This window comes from Protopterus annectens, chromosome 15.part0 (genome assembly GCF_019279795.1).
Source record: "Protopterus annectens isolate FY-2018-M chromosome 15.part0, PAN1.0, whole genome shotgun sequence".
Classification (NCBI taxonomy): Eukaryota; Metazoa; Chordata; order Ceratodontiformes; family Protopteridae; genus Protopterus; species Protopterus annectens.
This window is the reverse complement of record NC_056749.1, coordinates 67384583-67407325: the sequence shown is the minus strand read 5'-3', so window position 1 is coordinate 67407325 and position 22743 is coordinate 67384583. Positions and strand designations below refer to the sequence as shown.

Genomic DNA, 22743 nt, shown 5'->3' with positions numbered 1-22743 from the left:
TGGTGCAGAGGGGTAAAGGTCTGACTACAACCCCAGTCATCTGATTTTGGTTAGCAGCTGGGGTGGTAAAGGAGTTGCATAGGGGAGGATGGGAGAGAGCCGCCACTGTCAACTTGCCCATACTGGGTGTAGGGAGCGGGCATGGCAATGGACTGCCATTTGGTTGACACCTACAGGGAGCATTAGATGTTGCCCACAGTCTTGGCCTCTCAAACACATGCTGCCAGTGTGAAACTAGACAAGCTGAGGAAGTCATCATGCAGAGGCATGCTTCCTATAGTATGTAGCATGTAGTCTTATTCTTCCCTTAGCATCTAGTACATAGCATGTAGCATGTAGTGACATGATTCCTATAGCAAGTAACATGTAGTGGCATGATTTCTCCAGAATGTGCCAAGTAGTCAAATGCTTCCTATAGCATGTAGCATGTACTGTCATGCTTCCTATAGCATGCAGTATGTAGCATATAGTGGCATACTTCCTATAGTATGCAGCATGTAGTATGTAGTGGCATGCTTCCTATAGTATGTAGTATGTAGTGGCATGCTTCCTATATCATGTAACGTGTAGCATATAGTGGCATACTTCCTATAGTATGTAGCATGTACAGTAGTGACATTCAGCATAAAGTGGCATGCTTCCCAGAGCACTTAATATGTAGGATGTAGTGGCATGATTTCTAATTTATGTAGCATGTAATGTCATGCTTCCTATAGAATGCAGCATGTAGTGGCATGATTCCTATATTATGTAGTATGTAGCATGTACTGGCATGCTTCCTATAGTATACAGCATGTAGTATGTAGTGGTATGCTTCCTACAGTAGGCAGCATGTAGTGGCATGCTTCCTTTAGCATGTAGTATGTAGCATGTAGTAGCATGCTTCCTCTAGCATGTAGTGACATGCTTCCTGTAGCATGTAGGATGTAGCATGTAGTGGTATGCTCATGTAGGATGTAGCATGTAGTGGCATGCTTCCTATAGGATGTAGCATGTAGTGGCATGCTTCCTGTTGCATGTAGTATGTAGTATGTAGCATGTAGTGGCATGCTTCCTGTAGTATGTAGCATATAGTGGCATGCTTCCTATAGTATGTAGCATATAGTGGCATGCTTCCTACAGTATGCAGTATGTAGTGGCATGCTTCCTATAGCATGTAGCATGTAGTAGCATGCTTCCTGTACCATGTGGAATGTAGTATATAGTGGCATGCTTCCTGTAGCATGTAGTAGCATGCTTCCTATAGTATGTAGCACGTATTGGCATGCTTCCTGTAGCATGTAGTAGCATGTTTCCTGTAGCATGCAGCATATAGTGACATGCTTCCTGTAGTATGTCGCATGTAGTGGCATGCTTCCTACAACATGTAGCATGTAGTAGCATGCTTCCTGTAGCATGTAGTGGCATGCGTCCTATAGGATGTAGCATGTAGTGGCATGTTCATGTAGGATGTAGCATGTTGTGGCATGCTTCCTATAGCATGCAGCATATAGTGACATGCTTCCTGTAGTATGTAGCATATAATGGCATGCTTCCTGCAGCATGTAGCTTGTAGTAGCATGCTTCCTGTAGCATGTAGAATGAAACATGTAGTGGCACACTTCCTGTAGCATGTAATATCATGCTTCCTGTAGCATGTAGTGGCATGCATCCTGTAGCATGTAGTGGCATGCTTCCTGTAGCATGCAGTGGCATGCTTCCTGTAGCATATAGTGGCATGCTACCTATAGTATACAGCATACAGTGGAACTCACTGAGCTGCCATGCGGGAGAGATCTTCAAAGAGGGTGCATAGCTCACTACATATGGCTGGAAAGCTGGCACACTCCCTATCACCTGACTCTCACTGCATGCAGGAACGCATGAGCTGTACTGTTGTTGCCTGGCCATGGAATGTCTGGCTCTCTCCTGCAAAATTAGCAGGGTCCTGTAAACATTATAAAAAAGGGTATGATGGGATAAAGCTTTCTGACTCAAATCCATTGCTACAATCTAAAGAAAACCTAAAAGGATAATCAAAATGATTATGCATCCATATTCTTCAGACTTCCAAAGTAGATTTGAAACAAATATGTTTCTCCTCACTGCTCTGTCTACTGCACATCTCTATATAAAGTATTCTCATTATATACTCATATTACATAGGATCACAGGATCATAGGAGGTCACTAGGTTAGCGACCCTTAGGAGGTCACTAGGTTAACGACCCTAGAACTTTTTTAAGCCTAGCATTCATGCACCAGTTTTCTAAATTCAGTGTCCAAGGACTACAATGGCTTTGGTACATGCCAATGACTTTATTGTAGCTACAAGATGGCCCTGTCCGTAAGGAGCACAAGCAAAAGGTCAGGAATGACTTTACGACTTACCGTCCATTGCTGCAAAATGCATGTGAAAAGGCTTATGGATGAGCTCTGCTACACATAAATGACGAATCTGTTGTAGAAAAGGGGCAATCTCTGACACACATCTGTCCCTCCAACATCTTCTGTTTATTTCACAGATGAGGTTTAGATCTTTAGATCAGGTAGTTCTAGTGCTCTTTGTTTAGTGAATGTGTAGCAGAGCAATTGGGGCTGATAGAGCGCCTTGTAGGTTAGGCATAGAACGCTCTTCAGTAGTCTATACGAGACTTAGCACAATGGCAGGGACGTGAGGCGGTCCACATAGGACATGTTATTTACACCCTAAATCCGTTTAGTGAGGAATCTCTGTGGCTGTTCCAGCTATTGTACATGTCTGGTCGGGTACATACTGAAGGGTGCATTGTACTCTATTATTGGTCTAATGAAGGCTGAGTGTAGATCAGTATATATGCTTTTAAAAAGCTTTCCATGGGCTTACACAAGTGTATAAATACTGAGCATGTGAAGCTTGACTGCCATTTTGTAGTAAGCTGTTGAGATGTAAGCATGCATGTCTGTTGCAGTCTGTCGGTTAATCAGTCCGTTTATATTTTGTGCTGCTACTATATTTCCTGATGTGTTTCTATGTAATAAAGCATAGAAACAAACTACCCTGCCTGTTCATCTTCAATTGTAAGCCATGATGAGCTTCATGGTGTCAGAATGAGATCCTGAAATCCAGAATTAAGACCAAGAGGCACTCAATTAACGTTGAAGGAATATAGAGGAATGGATCATCCCTATTACACGTATAACTCGCAAAACAGGTCAGAAATGAATTTCAGGTATCATAACTTGCTTAAATGATTTCTTGATAAAAAAATATAAAACAAAGACATTTATTCTATTTAATTTAGCTGGTTCAGAAGCCATAGAAAGAGTGCGTTCATTTATGTATGCACCTGCTGTATTTGCAGGGGAGGGGAAAAAACGCCATATAGTTGTACCGGCTGAGTCAAGGGAAGACCCTGAGCGTTTAAAACATAAAGTTTGAGAAATGTGTAACCCCCAAATGAATATTACAATGGAAAGGCACTTATTTCATGCAAGAGATCAAAAGCCTGGGGAAACTTTTGCACCATATATAACTGACTTAAAAAAGAAGACTGAAACATGCAGGTTTGGTAGTTTAAGGGATGAGTTGATAAAAGACAGACTTGGGTGTGGTATTAAAGATGATGCTGTGAGAATGGTTTTGCCTCGAGACAGTGATTTAACTTTGAGTAAGGCCACTGAGATTTGTCAGATATATGAGCTCACAGGAAAATCCACAAACATGCTTACAAATGAGAAATGCATGCTTTCAGTATCTTCTAGTGTTCATGTTGATAGTATGCAGCACATGGTTAAAAGAAACAGGCCCAAGCACATGGCAGCAACTGTGAGCCCTTGAACACTCACTGGTAAACCCAGTAGCTTTATAGCAAATTCCAGTGTAAACACAGTCTCAGTGAAGCACAAGGGTGAGTCAGCAAACTCAAAGCATGTCTCCTCACCTAGCCTGAGAGTCAACTATCGTAATTGTGGTGGTAATCATGTGACAGAAAATACTTATAGCAGCTGTGCATCATTATGTACTGATGTGGAATGTGGATGTTTTCTTGTCACCAAAAGAACACACTATTAAGACTCTATAATGCAGAAACAAATGCCTTGGCATCATCTTCCTGTTGTAGTAATCACCTACGTCTGCTTCTGTAACAAACAATTAGCAGTAAAGATGGAAATCTTCAAATGAGGCAGCTGCTGTTCATTCACTGATGCTCTTGATGTCACGTGTTCATTGGTTTGGTGTCATGCTTGTTGTCTGTTGCCTTTCAAGAAGGTTCACTTTGTTTCATGCTGGAATTTTTTGTGGATTCATGTTAACTCACCAAAGAAAATTTCACTTTCTAATTACAATGACATGAAGTTGTTGAAACCACTTTCAGAAACTTCAAAGCATGTTTTCTACACCTCCATGCCACACAGACTAAAATATACTAACTTTGTAGCTGTACAACTGAAGGAAAAGTACAAACTCCACTACTGCTAATTGTTACTTTCTGAAAAATTACTTTGTAGTAATTGCGGGTATATATCAGAACATCGAAGTATTAAAACTTTGAATGTTCTGATATTGAACACTATTCAGCGAATGCTAAGAATAGCGAAGCTGCAGAACAGCGAATTCTTTCCTCGGGATAGAATTTGTTTGGCCGTTTCTGTGGGTTCGCTATTCTTAGCGCTGTGGTGGAAAGTTACGGGTTGGGTTCAGGTAAGTGTGCGATTGTTTGTACGTTAGGGTTAGGGGCGGGTTAAGTGAGTTAGGGTTAGTATGTGGGTTAGACCTGTGTGCGATAGTGACAGACTTTAGAGTTAGGGGCGGTTTAAGTCAGTTAGGATTAGGGCTTGGGTTAGGTGAGTGTGCAATAGTGACGAACCTTAGGGTTAGGGTTTGGGTTAAGGTAAGTGGGTAGACAGTAGTGTATATTTAGTTTAGTGTAGTGTTAGATGTAGGAATTTAAGTGTATGTGTGTGGTTGCTGTTTGTTTGATGTGCTTGTGTTGTGTGTATGTGTTTTGGAGCAGCAATTTTTTTCCATGGGAAAACATTTGCTGTTCTGAATGTTTGATATTTTCATGTTTAGATGTTTTGGGGCTGATGAAATAGTGTTCACTATTTTCATCTTTTGATAATGTAATATAAACGCGTAATTGCAGTGTCAGAAACAGGACTTGTACAACTAACTGCACTCTCTGCTGTTCAATAAACATGTTTTTCATTGCTCAATGTTCTTGAGATGTTTTACTAAAGACACTAATTTATTTCAAGCTTTTTATAGTCATTGGGTAATGAATCTGTAACATTATTTTCCCTACGTTTTTAAGCACCATTATGAAATCTAGCATTGGTTAGACTCGCATGGTCCAGGCACATGCTTTCAAATAGAATTGAATGACCCATGTTAAAGAGGCAAGGTGACCAACCTCACTCTCAGCAAACAGAGCTTGATAGAGGGTGGAGACTGTACTAGTATCTCACTAGGTTTGCAGTGGACAGAACTGCAGCTGACCTCTTGATTTTCATGTGCAGCCAAAGTAAAACAAACAGACACACCTCCAAGATAGCAGTGCACATTACTGGTTAAGAAGAAGAAAACTAATGTATGAGGCTGCTGATGAACACTGTCCTTAGGGTGTCACACAGTCTATGGAGGGGTACTGGCATTCTGACAGATCAGTGGGCAGACAGATATGATGGGAACAATTATTCTCTAAAAAGCCATGAGGATAGAATTCATGGCTATGCAGTTATTTACCCAAATAAATAAATGTTTTCACATACAGTTTGGTCAGATGTGGTTTTATACACCAAGCTCAGGTCACTTCCAAGGAGTTGGTGGGATATGCAAAGCGACCCATTTATTTTCACCATGAGGATTTTTTGAACTTTCTGCAGTTGTGAGGGATTTTGAATTTAGCCTGGATAATTTGGCAGTTTACATTATATCTGGCCTTCTCAGCGATGTAAACAGAAGCACAGTAACTGTGTAGTCACCTAGTTATGCTGTAAAGGGTAGCATTCTTTCCTTTCCTTATAGCTATGGATATCATCTCACCTGTAATGCAGGTAACACATCCTTAGTGCAGGAGTATAATAATTCTAGCCTTAAATTTTTTAAAGCAATTGTCCACCTATAGGGCAATCTCCAGCCCTGCACTAATGGAAATGCTGCACATCAGCAAGTCAAATGGCACAAGAGTCACTCACTCCAAGCATCTCATCCTAGCTTGTGATATTAACAGAACATGCTGGAGAGACAGATATGTCTCTCAGAGACTGCCGCTTCTCTGGACTAGACTTCCTATTCATATAAAACCGAGCTCCTCACTGACCTTATTCAAGTGCAAGTTAGATAACTGGATGGGAGACCACAAATTCGTCCCTGGCATGGCACCCATGTCCCTCATGGACAGGGGTAGCTGGTGTTAATCACAGACCCACTCTGTTCATAAATCCTTTCTGTGAACTACCTAAAAAGGACAAATGGGGATCCTAGGCTTGTAAAGGTTCTAGGTTTTCGTAGGCTAGTAACCTGCTATGAACCAATATATATATATATATATATATATATATATATATATATATATATATATATATGAAATGAAGTTCAAATATTGTTACTTTATTAGAAATCTACTTTTATAGATTTGCTGTTTTCCTGCTTTACTTTTTTGATATCATTAAAAACTGCTTGTCGTCATCTGCTCGATGTCTGTCTTGTTTCACAGCCTGAACAGCCTCATTTGATTTATTTAGTTAAGATTTTGATACATTTTTAAGAAAGATTTGTTTACTGAGTCAGGGTCATTTGATTTTTTTTTTTAATATCTTGTTTTCTAGTTATATAATTGTTTAACCTTAAAGTTTCACCACACTGGTTTATTCTTTAGACTGCAGCATATTTATGATCCACTGGTATATATTTTAGGACGCATAGTGTAATAATCAGAGACCTTTTTATAAGTGTAATAGCACAATATGAGATTTATGAAGCATTCCATTCCATTGTGTGATATTGTAGAGTATGTCTATTTCCGTGTTATACATTTAGCATAATTCTCCGGTTCGATTCTCGGCTGGAGCGCCTTCTGTGTGGAGTCTGCATGTCCTCCCCACAGTCGAGTGATGTTAAAGACATGCAGGTAGGTGCGTGCATGGATGAGCATGCCTTCTTTGAAGGTTGGGCGTTGGGCTGGCAACTTGGCACTGCAAAAATCCACTGCCAATCATGAGCGGACCGGAGTTCCTCTGTGGCGAGTGGTGACCCTTAACCGGGAAAAGCTGAAAGACATTACTTACCTTTAGCATAAGTAAGAAAATAGAAAGTTCTCAATTTACAGGTATGAAATTTTAGGCTAAATATTACAATATGGTTAGTATTTAACAGTGAGGGGGAAATGTGAGGAAGAACAGTTGGGTGTTTGTTAATCCTGTCTGGTCTGCAGAAAGAAATGCTTTGATGCTGCAAATGTTTGTGCTTGAAATGCTTGCATTGCCAAGGATAACTTCATCTCAGTTTTTCTTTGTTCATTTTAATTTCCTGTATCTCTAATATGCACAGTATGGAGACACAAATCTTAATGCTTTACTCCCTGATTAGCATATGTAATCCATCTGCTGCAAATCAGGAAAGCTTGTCACCCTTCTTATGTTCAGCAAATAATTTGCTCCTTTTTCAATACATCCCTGCCAAAACTGAAGGCCAGAGTTTATTTATAACCTGAGGTGCCCGTTAAAAGATACGGCTTAATTGCCGCTTCAGGTACTCTTTGAGGATAAGGTTTAGTTCACTAATTTCAGATGCCTTTTGAGGATAGGGTTAAATATGAGTAAATATTTTTTTTTTCTTTGTCAGTAAGAATATCGGATAGCTGCACTGCACCGTTCTTCATTAAAGGAAATACTGACTGCCTCAGATTGTTAAAAGTAAAAAAAAAAAATCCTAAAATTGAAACTCACAAAAAATAGAGTTTAAGTGCAGATAGAAGAATACATACTAAATCGGAAAATGAGGCATATTAAGAGAATTCCTCCTGCTCTGAGGTACAGTGATTTCCGAGTTACTATATGTGTGTGTGTTTGTGTGTGTGTGTGTGTGTGTGTGTGTGTGTGTGTGTGTGTGTGTGTGTGTGTGTGTGTGCGTGTGTGCGTGTGTGCGTGTGTGTGTGTGTGTGTGTGTGTGTGTGGTGTTAGTGTGGTGTGTGTTTGTTTCTATAGCAGAGATGTGGGAGGGCACATACCCCACATCAGGGTAGCAGGGAGGTGAAGTCCAGCCACATAAGAAGAGATTAAAGGTATAACAGTAAGTTTCAGAATTTGCTGATTTTACTTTGAATCCTAATTTATTTTCCAAAGTGTTGGGAGTCATATTACTCCAAGTAAGAAGCCTAATTGTTGACCCATATGGACACAGACAAAGTTGTATCTGCTTGGATTATGTGTAGTGTCCACTGCTAGCTAATGTCCCTTATTTTGTGCCTCTGATAAGCAGTTTATTGTCACAAACGCCTTATAGAAATTGGAGGGGTATGTTTTTATTGTTTGGGGATAATGAGTCACCAGTCACAGGTACATTATTAAGGGTCCCTGGACTTCGTGTAATTTTAACAGGTGTTTGAACCAGTCTAAGTTTCGGAGGCTCCACCCCCAAGTTTTGTCTATTCTACTTCCTGTGTAAATGAGCACAGTATGGTGGCTCTGGAACTGATTGCGAAGGGACGTATATATACTCTTTCAGCTACGTCCTTCCATTTGGTGGTTACATGTTGTGGTTTGTCTGTGTCATAATGTGGTTTGTATTTTACTACTTTTGTTTTTGTTTCTTTTATTTTATTTATTTTGTTCAGCTTTTCTTTACTGAGAAACTATGACTGAGCAAAAGACGTTTTTCAGTGGAGGTGTGGGGGGAAAAACGGCAAAGACGTTAACAATAGTGAAAAATATTAGTCATTACTGACTCAAAATTCAAACAGAATAAAACACTTAAACATAATGGCAGTACAAGCATAGCAGGGTACAAATACTACATTGCCATTCAAATACAATGTATAAATAAATGATAATCGGTATTAAGCAAACTAAAACAATAAAAGTCCACGTTTGAGAATGGATAAAAGCAGCAAAGTATGCATGCAGTCTGTGGGATAATTAGATGAATAGGTACATAGCACTCTGTTTCTACCCTGCTCTTTCCTGCTCTCACCCTCTACTTTTGTTTGAATTTCCACTGCATATATTTCCTTCCCCACATTTTATGTAGTTCAATTGTTTGAATACTATTAGTCATGAATTAGTATTTTAATTCTTGTATTACTATTTTTCTGTCATTTCAAAGTCATTGTTATGTAATAAATTCCTCTTTTGTACCCAGGCTGAGCCAGAATATGGTCTAGCCAGTTTAAAATAAAAAAAAATAAATAAATGAAAATTGTAAATGTAAGCTGGAAACTAAAGTTAAAGCTGTGGGTTCTGGACTACGCTGCGCTACATGTGCAGGAAGGTATGAACAGGAAAGCAGTTGAAGATTAGAGTTCATTTTAACACACATGTAAAGAGCATCTGTAGTTCATGAACTGGCTGCATATGTATAGCAGCAGTGTAAGGATCTGAACCCATGTACTGCACCTGGGATTATTGCTCTGGTGCACTTCTCAGCAGTTCTGCTGTAATGCCTTGTGGCAGATGCTGCATCTGTCCACTCCCTCCTCCATGTAAAGCATCTCACCTGCCACAGCCTCTACTACTGAGATGTCAGCCTTTAGACTGACCATGTCAAGGTGACCATAATGTGTTTATCACTCTCTGCCAAGAACCCACAGATGTGAGCAGCAGATCCAAGCAATTATAAGAGAGAAGGCACACACCAGGCCTGAAATCTCCTTCTGCATGTGTAGGGAAAACCTTAGAAGTCCAGCAACAGATATAACTTACAAAAGATGGGGGTGCATGACATTGTACCATCTCCTGGATCTGAGACTGAATGCAGATAGTTTTGTAATTCAACATTTCTGGAATATCCCCTCCCCCCTTTCAGATATGGAATATACATTTTGTATTTCTTTCATACATTACTTAAGATAATTGTTTTGTGATATGCATTTATTTACCATTTTATTCATCTTTTCTTGATAGCATTAGTCCCACTAGGTTGATGATCTCTTTTCAGGGATATTTGCTCTGACTAAGGGAAATTTGGCCAGAGTACTGGGACAATTCCCCTAGTCGTTATTATCTGATAAGGAGAGTGAAGTGATATGTCCACAGGAAGTAACAAGAAAAGAGGGAAGGTGCAGGAGCACCTGTTGGAGGAGGTGATCAGGGGGTACAAGGAGTACAGAGGACTCAGCATGGGGTGTATTTGGGTGGACACAAATTAAGTGATGACAGCTGTACTGTATGGGCTGAAATCATTTAAAAAATAAATACTGACTTACCAGATGGAACTACATTACTTTCCATGGATAACTATTTTAAAAGGGATTTTCTTGTTGGTGCAATATTGTAAGAGAGTGGTATGCTATCACCAGGACAAGGTTCATAGGTTCATAGGTAGGTACTAGGTTATTGTCCCTAGGGCCTTTATAAGCCTAGCCAAAAGATACCACCCAAAAAATTATTTTCCTGTGCCACTATTGAACAGAGCCACAGAAGTGATCCTCGGGGGGGATTACCTACCCTCCCATCCAATCATCAAGATTTTTCTTGAAGAGTGCTAATGAGGAGCTCTGTTTGACATAGATAGGTAGTCTGCTCCAGCGTATGGGAAGTCTCTGGGACAGGAATCTGTCTGTTCGGCATGTTCTGTTTATTGTGGTGACAAGGTTTAGGTCCCTAGAGCATGTAGCTCAGAGGGATTGGAATTTCTTTAAGTGAAGCATGCCCAAAAGCTCTGGGTTTGACATAGCTTTGTGTGTTAGGCAGAGATCATCTCTGAGTAGGCGATATGCGACGGAGTAAAGCTGGAGATTTTTGAGACGGTCTGGATAAGGCATCTGTTTGAGGCCGGTAATCCTCTTTGTGAGGTATTTCTGTGGCCTTTCCAGTTGTTGTAGATGTCTTGTGAGGTACATACCAAAAGGGGAGTTGTACTCTATAATGGGTTTAATGAGTGATGAGTAGAGGATTATCTAGGGTCAGTGGTTACCCCTTCCCTTTACAGATGCTGTACAAAAGATGAAACAGCAACCAATGAAGTTTGAGAGGCTGCCTCTTTCTAGTTGTATCAAAATGTTCATTTTTGTTGTGCGTCCCTTATTTAAAGTCAAGGGCCCCCTAGACAGACAAGGGCCCCTCTAGACAGACAAGTGCCCACAGACAGACAAGGGCCCCAGACAGACAAGGCCGCCCTAGACAGACAAGGGCCCCTAGACAGACAAGGGCCCCCTAGACAGACAAGGGTCCCTAGACAGGTGCATTTTATTAAATCTCATAGCACCTTTGGAAATGTTTGCTCCTCAAGTAATACCTTTGGTGCATTTTTCCTCAGAGACAATTTATGATTTCTGTTTGAAAACAGTCAGGTTTACAGACAATCTTTAATAAGACTGACATGAAAAAAATTAATGAAACTTCAGTTTTTCTGTCTATGGCTTAAATTTTGAAAAAAGACATACCATTCAAATATAGACAAGTCATTTCTAATAGAAACTGAAAAGACATTGTAATGCAATGCATTCAGTCTACAAGATTAAAGACCAACTAGGAATCTGGACTGGGGGTGCAAAGGGCGAAGAACCAATTAAAACATAGAAAACTTATTGCCAATCTCGTATATGATTATGTAATGATTGGTTGACATGTTACTTGGTCAATACATAAACTGCAACCAAAACACATTCACCACTCATTGTATCACTAATACTTCTCATTGAGATGCACTGCATTGAAAATAGTTAATAGAAACTAATTTACTTTTCCAGTGCACTACCTAAAACACAGCCAGATTCAGCTCAAATTCGTCTGAATAGCGGTAGTTTATGGAAAAGTTTTTTTTTCTTTAATTTAGATGAAGATTAGGGCTAGAGGCATGCATCTGACCCTAACCCTAACCCTGCACCTGTCCTCCACCCTAACCTGCATCTAAATAAAAAAAAATCCTTCTCATAACACTACCACTACATAAGTCAGCTCAGACACTCACCAAGGACACACACATAAATACACTAAATCTATCCCTTAACCTAACCCAACCTCTAACCCTAAACACTCACGATCATATACATACTTGAACCCTTCCTTTACATATACCCATATTCTAATCCTAACCCACACACATTTGCAAACAACACACACATGCATGCATCTGCAACACATTTAACTTACAAATTTCGACAATACATGCACAAAATAAAATGTCTGTTCACCAAACTAGACATTCAGCCTTCCACCTGTTGGCAAAAGCATATGACAATCAAATATAAGAACTTGTTTTATAGTTATTTCAAGTATAAGAAGAGTTGCATATAATGAACTGAACTGTACTGAAGAATACCTAGGAATCAAGTGGTTTGGTCCTATGGTCATGATTCATGCTGTGGGGTTGTTATATTTTTGCTAAATTGAGATAGGAATTTATGTACTTTTTGAAATTAAACCAATATTGATTATAAAGATGGTTTGTGGAGGTTATACACAAAGATTAGCAAAGGTTTGTGTTTGCACTGTACCAGGGGCCAGAAATTTACTATGAGAAAATAGCACCATGGTTGGATGTTCCATTTATTATTATACGAGGAGGTGATTTAAATTCATACTTATTACCTGGAAATACAAGGAAAAGGAGATATTCTGAGGATATTGATATGAGGTTATGTAAAACACTAAGAGAAAAACAGCTTAGTCACAAGAAGTACTTTAGGGGTTAACTATAAATGCTGACCATTACATACTAGAATAGACTATATTTTCCAGTAGTAAATTATTAGAAGCACCTGAGCAATTATTATTAAATTAGTTTTGTGATCATAAATTACTTATGAATGAGCAATATATTAGTCATCTTAATATTCAAATCAGAGTCTAATAATTTAAAATACAGGAAGCTTTGTATTATAAATACAATATTTATCAGTATATACTTATGTTATGGAAAGATCATTTAGGACTTCAGTTTGCTTATTTCCAACTGGAGTGGTGGGTTGAGCTAAAAATGAAAATTTATGAATATCAGTGGCAAATACATGAAAGAAGAGTACTGGAAGTACAAAATATATTTCTATTAGTACATCATTATGATAAAGCTTTTATAGAAAATACAGATGCAACTTCAGGAGGATTGTGAAGCAACAGTTTAAACATTGCTTGTGGCAGAAAATACCAGATTTTGTTACGCCGAAGATATTCTTGTTTGCAGGTGTTTCTGCAAGATTGCATAGTGAATGAAATGGTTAAGTTAATAAAGTATAGCATATTACTGAACCTTGGCAAATATTAAATGTAATTATTGCATATTATACAAAGAAATTTCAGAGCAAAGCAACAGAATTTCCAAAAATGTATTTGCGGAATTTAGATATACATGTGGATACTTTAAATAAGCCTATTTTCTGTATTATAATTACAATTAATTTTGAAATCTGTTTCTGTTAATACTCAACCAAGTAAAGATGGAATTTCAAAATAGAAGTAGGCTCAACACCCAATATATCACAGCAACCAATTTATTTGTTTTAGCGCTTTTGTCGACCTTAAGACTCGGACTTCATCAGAAACACATTTAATGAACTTTGTAGAAGCTTAATTACCCTTCACATTGTCACATGATAGCCACTCCCCTTAATAAATTAATTTAAATACAGTACTAATGATGTTATATTCTGCTATAAAAAACCTCCCAACTGACAAAACAACATTTTATTACATTAATATTAAAGTAGTGGTACATGGTACCCAAAATTAAAACCCATCCCAATAAATGACATAAATGAATGGATACAGTATTTATAAATAAACATGTAAATTTAACTAGTAACATCAACTACATGTAAAACCTTGAAAAATGTACAAAATTTGATGAAAAACTATTACACTTAGGAATGACAATGACTAGATAAATACATAAATATATATATATATATATATATATATATATATATATATATATATATATATATATATATATATAAATTCCCTAAAGGACAGCACATCTAATTTGCAAATAACAAAATTCCTTTCTTGTTGAAATATGAAGTCATTGATATTGCTGGTTAATTAGGGGAAATAAAAATAAATAATGATTAAATGGTCACATATGAAACTCTGATTTTAATTTAAGGTAACTAGAAATAGACAAGGTCTCATTGAGACCTGGGTTGGTTGTGGCATTAACCCGAAGCTGCCATATATATCTCTTGGCCCTCCCCTCATGTCTTTATCAACAATCTGTTCCAAGCCTGAAAATCTAAAAAAGTGTCCTCTACATTCGAACACATGCCTGGCCAAGGCATTGGTCAAATTGACTTTTCATATATCATACATGTGTTGATATATCTGCTTATAAAGAGCATTTTTTGTTTTACCAATGTAGAACCTAGCACATTGTTGGCAAATAGCTATATACACTAAACAATTAAACTTTTGTGTCAGTTTAACTTCTCCATAACCTTCAATGTGAACTGCATCTGTTTCCATGATGTGGCAGCATTGGGAGCAGTGTCCACATTTTCTCATATGACCTCCCCCACCTTGATACATGTTCCTTTCCAGAATATTTTTAATATTCAAACTTCTTTTGTAGACCACCGTTGGCTTATGTCCCATTTTTTCCTTATGTTCATCACTGTCCATTAAAATACACCAATTATTGTGTATGACCTCCTTAATGTCTCTAAAAACAGGACTAAACATTAAGATCATGGCCCGGTTAAAGCCCATGTCAGTAACCGTAGGGTCCAGGTTACTGACACCACTATCAATATTATGTGTACCTGTTGTTTGTATATTAGTTCCCGATAATGAAACAAAGTACCCATCAATTCTTTTCTTAATAACTTCCTGCAGTATGGGTTCAATAAATACTTATGGGTACCCCTTTCTTGATAACATGGCCTTCAATATCTCAATGTCCTCAATAAATTGTTCAGAATTACTGACCATCCTTGCTAACCTCACTCACTGCCCCTTCACCAGTGCTTTCGTCTGGTGAAGGGGATGACAACTGTCAAAATGTAAAAGGGTATTAGAGAAGGTGGGTTTTCTGTAAATGGTCGAATTGAAACATTTATTAACATTATCCTTTTTAATTTCTAAATCCAAAAAGTGGATTGTGTCATCAGCTGATTCCATAGTAAAGGACAAAAAAGTAGTACTTTCATTCAAAAAAATCAAAAAAACTTTCCAAACTGTCTTGTGACCCTTCCCAAAATATAAGGATGTCATCCAAAAACCGACCATAAAATTTACAAAATTTAAATAGATCATTTTTGAAGACAAAGTTGGTTTCCCATTGTGTTAAAACAATATTGGCAAATAATGGGGCGCAAGCTGACCCATTGCCACACCTACGTTTTTTTTTTTAAATATTGGTTATCAAACACAATAAGATGGAATTCCAGATTTTTTTCTAAAGCTTTAGATAAGTGGCAACAAAAACTATTACATACTTAATAAATGTCTAATGCATAGGATCGACAAGGATTGCTGTACCATAGTATTAAAGTTATTGTGGAAGGGTAAAGATAAGACAACTTCAGATAAGTGGAAAATGATTGCTCTTGAGACTTGTGATTATAAATCAGTAGCCTATATGTTTGCAAAATGGTTACAGAGGCTTTTCGAAAAGAACAATTGTGAGGACATGCAGGAGCAGAGAAAAGGAGTTGCAGTATCTGGAATATTATGGTACGTTATGAATTGTATAAGACCTTATAAGCTGACACAGAATGAAGGAGCAATATGTCAAATGAATGTTGTAAAAGCATATGACTGTTTCTTATCAACAGATGTTCCCTTTATCAGAGACATTTGGACTTGGAGGATACTTTCTTTGTTAGCTTAAAAGTTATATGCTTATTCAACTTGTATTCCTATGATTAATGGAATGTTTGGTACTGTAATTCCTTTATATAAAGGAATAATATAGTGGTATCCCTTCAATCAAACTTTATTTGGATTGTGGTTATAGTTGAAAGTACTTGCAGTTTCTTCAATTCATGTACAGATCCACTTAAATTGTACCATGCAGATGATCTAGTATGTGACTTAAATGTTTACCAGTTTACAGGTGAGTACTGAAAAAAGTACTGGTTTGGGATATGAAGGATCCATGTTTTACTTAAACCATCAGTATATTAAGAATTGAATCAGGTAATTCTAAATGTCTGCAGGCACAATGAGAAATTACATACAGAAGATGCAGGATAAATTAAATCTGTGGAAGAAATTGAATACGACTTAAGAAAAAAACTCATTTATTAAAAACTTATGTTTACAGTTATGGAATTTATACAGCTGTACATTTTTTCCTCTTATAGAGATGGAAATTAAATTAACAAATTTATTTTCAGGGATATTGGGAAATAGGCTAATGCCAATACTATGAGGTATTTTATATCAAGATAAATATAAAGGGGGATGAAATAAGATACACACAGTGTCTTCTGTAGTTAATCCTGTCTTCACATTGCGGTCAAAGTGTCTGAGTTTTACTTTTACTATCAGAGATTCCAATCACCAGAATATGGTTATTTTATTGACTGATTTGCTCTTCTTTCAGTAGCTTGAATTTTTAAACATTTTCTGTAGTATCCTAGAATAATCCATCAATTTTCTTATGCACAGCCTTACTTGTAGTCCAAATCAAACAGCCATATGGTATTACTTGCAAAGCTATAGTTTTGACTCTACAGACCTTTAACAATCTGGCTCTTTTCTTTAAAATCTTATTTAGATTTCCTAGAGTTTTCTTTGTAAAAAAAACAAGCACATTTTAATTTACTGGCTGCATTTACAATTTGCAAGTATTTTTGAAACCACAAAAATAAAAATTAGTCATTGTCGATACCGCATCTCCATTTATTTGCAAAGAATCAATAAGATTAGATGACACTATTATAGTTTTTCTTTTTTGTTATGTTGAGCAGCAGCCCAGCTTCCACTCTTCCTTCTTTTACCTTCACAAATAAGCTTTTGACCTTGTACTTTGGTGTCATGTTACATACTTCTTTTCTGTATTCTGTGTGACACACCTGCTGTCTGCTCCTTTTCCATGTTCCAAGCAGAATTTAAAAACAAGACATTCTTTCTGAGTCTGTGTTTGTGTGTCAAGTTAGCATATCTCTCAAATCTGAACAAAGCTTAAAATAATGTAAGGACAAAAGCCCAAAAATGAGGACAGATTTTAAATATTTCTCTTATAAACTTAGAAAGCAACTAGAATAACAATATTTGTGTTATCTAATCTATCTATCTGCATGTGTTATCTAAACAATATGACATCTCTAACTCAAATGTATGCCATTATTTAGAAACTTGGATTCTCAGTGATTTACCAAAAAACACAAATTTTATGAAGAACAGAATGAAAATGTGAGGCAAAAATCTGGACATTCTACAGAAATCTGGACAGTTGACAGCTCTGGCTAAAACCCTATACCTTTGTTACAGTTAACAAACTGAATCCTCTACCCCAGCTGCCAAACTAATACAAAAATGAGTTTTGTTGCATTTTCAAGGAACTGAGTTTCAGTGCTTCTCAAATCTGTTTTCAATGTGCATCTGTTTTGTTTAGCACATGGTGAGAGCATAACAGGTAACACACTTGCTTTTGATGCAGAAGGCTATGAGGTCTACTCTCACAGCATGTAGATGGATTGCTGATACTGTGTTGTACTTTAAGAGGGAAGGGGGTGGGCTGTTGCAGTATCCTCATTTGGCTGAAATGCCTAGTAACTATGAACTTGTTATCTGGTTATCATCCATTCCCTATTGCAATATTACCAGCTTACCATTTTTTTAATGAAACACAGGCAATGTATTCAAGGGCAGCAGGCACTGAATTTGTAGATGAAACACTGAAATATGATGTTTGCTAGCTGCAACCTCTTCATTACTTAGAGCTGTTTAATGTGGAATAATTCAGATGATTTTACTTCTGTAGAGATTGTGTTTATTGACTGGTACTGGTGGACTATAATGACAAGCTTGAGTGCCCTTTGATGGTTGAAATGTTCTGAAATTGGCAGTTTTATCATCACTGGGTCATACGTTTTGTTTTTACTAGAAAAATGTTCAAAACTGCAAATGTATAAAGTTTGGCTTGTTAGTGTGTGTGTTTGCATGCATTTGTTTAAATGTTTTGAAAGTGGATATTTGTTCTTTTTCTTATTCTACTCTTCTACCCTGATTTTGTTTTGGTGGGTAGGGTGATAGCTAACTGGGCTCTGGGTTAAAGTAAGTTGCCCTTTCATTTGCTCAGCTTAAATAATTTTCTCAAAATTTGTTTTTATTTTTTCAAATACATTTGAATGAATTCCACAGTATTTATACATACATTTATTCAGGGGTGGGAGGTTGGCATAATGGTTAAGGTGTTTACCTTACAAACATAAGGTACAGGGTTTGATTCTCACATGGGTAACTGGCTAAGCTGAAAATGGCCCACAAGGGCTGTTAGCCTAATATTAATCTATGAACCTATGAATCTATAACATCTTAAATAACTATGTACACTTTTACATTAGCCTGACACTATAACAGATCTTAATATATACAGTTACTTTATAAGTATTCCAATCCATTATCAGAGTGTCTGATCAGTTATTGTATAGTGTCAATCAGTGATAAGACTTTCCCCCAAGGGTTGTTGATAAATGGCTTTGGATAAATTCTTAGTTCTTTAATTTTAATTTCCAATAATGCTGTGGTCTTCAGTAGGCTGTAGAAGTCTTCCAAAGTTAGTATTGTGTTTGTATTCCCTCTTCTTGTTATGCACTTCCTTGAAATTGCAAGTACAGTCCATACTAGATACATGTTTGACCTATTCAAATGAGGACCTTCCTTCACATTTAATAATACAAGAGCTTTAGTTAAATAAAATGATTCATTAAATAAAGCTTGTAGAACGTTATTAATACCATTCCAAAATGGCTTAATTTTAACACAATCAAAGAAAATGTGGTTCCAATCTGCACTGTGTACTTGCTCACATCTCCAACATATACCTTTTATGGAAGAACTAATTTTACTGATTCTGTCTGGGGTTAAGAATGCTCTGTGTAAACATTTCCAATTAAAAACTTTCCGGTATTGTGTAAAGGATGTATATTTTATCGATAATAAGATATTTGTTTTAATATCTTCAGTTAACTGTATTGAGTGTCCTTTTGTTATATATTTCCAATATGAGGTTTTGGGTGTTGTTTTATAGTTTATCAATATTTTGTAAAATTTTGAAATACTGTTTCCCATGTCAAAATCATTATATATGATTTCATATATGTATTTCGTAAATTTTGGTATTTCTTTAAATGAAGAATTGTTAATTATGCTACTTAGATCTCGTGAATATGACATAATACTCTTCAAAGTTCAGCTTAAATTCTAACATTAAGGTTGGCAAGTCAATATTTGTGTTAGTAAATTAGAATATTTTTATCCATTTGGGGGGGACTTTGGTCAGCTGTGGTGTAGATGAATGTAACTTGTCCTTTTCACTTTGTCTGTTTAAATTCCACCTGATGGTGTATTTGTGTGAACAAATCTGAATATTTGTGCTTTTTGGTGCACAATATTCAAACTAGTGTTGTACAGGCAGACTATAAGCTAAGTACACAATATGAGGGTAACTTGCAGATGAAACATAATAAATAAATTCTGTAAATCATGTTTTAAGCCACTCCATGTTTTTTGATTTAAGCCTTCTGAGACTTGTAGCCTGCTTTCTTGGGTGCACCAGTACAGCCTTCACATTTAAAGTAGGCTTCAAGCTGCTTGGCTTAATTTCCTTTGGCACTTGTCACACAGCGACGTACTGTGGATGCCTGATTAAAAACGGCAGTGGCAAACAAGTAAGGCTGGAGAAGCTTTGGGATAATAGGCACCTCAGTGCAACACATTGCATCCTCCAGTTAAGCAATATCACCTGAGTGCCACAGAGATATCCAGCCATGCTGCTACTTCTGTCATGAACCTGTTTGCTGCTAAAAGCTTCTTGTCTCAGCAGCTAAATGTCTTAATACATAGGTGTCAGATCCTTGGGAGGTCTGTGAGCTCTGTGATTGTCCTCTGGCATTATACAGTTTGGGATGTATTCTGGGTTATTGTACTCTTTTTGAGAAGCAGAATTGTAATGTGTATGATAGTTCATATATGTCAGCAATTCAGACTCTCTGCCTCTCTCTATCTCTCTGTATGTGTATGTATGTATACACATACATATACCTGGTCCTCATTTTGGTCCCTATGTAAGGCTGCCCATGCACATACTGGTAATCAAGCTACTTCTACCTGGCTGTTTCCCATCCTAGTCTAATATGGTCAAGCCATACTGTTAGGACTAAACTCCTGGAACTGCCATACCATCTAAGTGGTACAAAAACCTGAGAACTCCAAGTCCCTCACAGCGGCTAATTAAGCTACTCCTACTCGGCTGTTTCCCATCCTACTGTAACACGGTCAGGCCATACTGTTAGGACTTACTTAACTCCTGGAACTGCCATACCATTTAAGTGGTGCAAGAACCTAAGAACTCCAAGTCCCTCACAGCATCTAATCAAGCTACTCTTACCTGGGTGTTTTCCATCCTACTGTACTGCAGTCAAGCCATACTGTTAGGAGTAGCTCCTGGAACTGCCATGCCATCTAAGTGGTACAAGAACCTGAGAACTCCAAGTCCCTCACAGCGTCTAATCAAGCTACTCCTACCTGGCTGTTTCCCATCCTACTGTATCGCGGTCAAGCCATATTGTTAGGACTTAACTCCTGGAACTGCCATATCATTTAAGTGGTACAAGAACCTGAGAACACCAAGTCCCTCACAGCATCTAATCAAGCTACTCCTACCCAGCTGTTTCCCATCCTACTGTAATGCGGTCAAGCCATATTGTTAGTACTTAACTCCTGGAACTGCCATACCATCTAAGTGGTACAAGAACCTGAGAACTCCAAGTCCCCTTACAGTTTGTAGGTATTTATTATCCTGAACTCATTCCTACACTGCTCTGTAAAATGACCCACATTGTGCATGTCAGCAGCCTTACTATCACCATACTTACCACCCCCCACCTCCCACCATATCCCTTATCTGCTCCTTAGGTCCGCTTTCACTTCTACACCATTCAGCCACTATTTAGCAGCATATACCTTCTCTCCCTTACCTACAGTAAATAGTTTAAACAAACCTAATGCTTTAGCCCTGTCCAGCACAACTGTGGTCTTTTCCCTAAACTAACACACAGTCTGCTTTTCAACCCACATTTGTGGAATAAAGCTAAACTATAAACATTTCACCTACCTGGTCACATAGTATTGCTCTTTTGCTATGGCTACTGATTGGTTTCTTTAGATGCTCCATTGTATCACTTCCTGGCTCTGCCTGCTCCTCGTTCACCCTTCAGGCTCACTCCGGTCCCCTACCCTGCCCCCAAATTCCACACACCCCTGGCACCTGTACATCTATAGTTAAGTATACCACACCCACCTCCTCCCATACCCAATCAAATGATCTACTATGCTCATAACCTGTCTATCTCTTCCAGTCCAACCCCTACATCAGTTTCATCCCTATCATTCCATTACATCCAACTCTAAAAAATAGTCTGTCCCTATATCTTTTTAGCTTAATTCCACCTCCAACTAGTATCCAAAATTAACACCATGCCCTCCAAACCTGCCACAATTCTAACTCAAATGCTACTCCTTTTTACCTTAGTCTACCTTAACTATCTCACAAGACTTCTCTATGCTAACCACTCCCCCTCATTTCACACTACTACCTCAGTCCATATACAGCATGCACTCCTACTATCCTGCATATCCCCTAGCCTTTTCCTCATCAATACTATGCTCTTCCCCTATAAACTCATAACTAACCCACAAAACACCACTCCCATCTATATTAGCTCTATCACAACAAAGCTTACAACCCACAAACTTGATACAAACAATTTAAATACCTTCTCTCCCATATTCGTTACTTTATCTCTAGCCTTCTCTCCGGTGACATACACAGCAACCCCAGACACTGTCCCTTCAGAAAACTCTACCTTCCAATCCTAACTTCCCCATTCAGCTGGCAAATCCCTCAAATTCACAGATCTAAATGCCCAGAGGATTTGTAATAAAATCTCAAACCTTCATGCCTGGCTTCTCCATAATAAACCAGACATCCTGTCCCATATAAAAGACTCAGAAATGATTCCACTCAACTGCTCTAATATTAGAAAAGACAGAACACACAACAAATGGGGAGGTGTTGCTCTCCTTTATTCCTCTTCCTTCCTAGTTACCATGTACTCCAAACCTATTCCAAAATTTGGTAATGCTGAATTAATTCCAGCCCTTCTTCAGGTAAACAACCATAAACTTATCTGCATTATCACCCTTTATATCCCATCCTGGAGACAATGTCCCAATCCTTGAAGACATTCTCTCCTGACTTTCTACCAACATTACAAATGAAACTATAATTGTGGGTGATGTTAACATTAACTGGGCCACAATTCAATCTCCAACCAACACTCTCTAAATATAAATCTTAACAACTTCACTCGACCTATTACCTCTACAACCAGACCTTCTAAAGACTTCCACTCTGGGAGCACTCTAGACTGGATTCTAGTTTCACTATATCACTAAT

At 37.8% G+C, this 22743-nt stretch overlaps 1 protein-coding gene across 2 annotated transcripts in view; it reads left to right on the top strand.

Annotated features, from left to right (window-relative positions):
- The window catches only part of F8 (coagulation factor VIII), a 2728596-nt gene that overhangs the window by 555466 nt on the left and 2150387 nt on the right, over positions 1-22743 (top strand). The gene's annotated exons all lie outside the window — the stretch shown is intronic.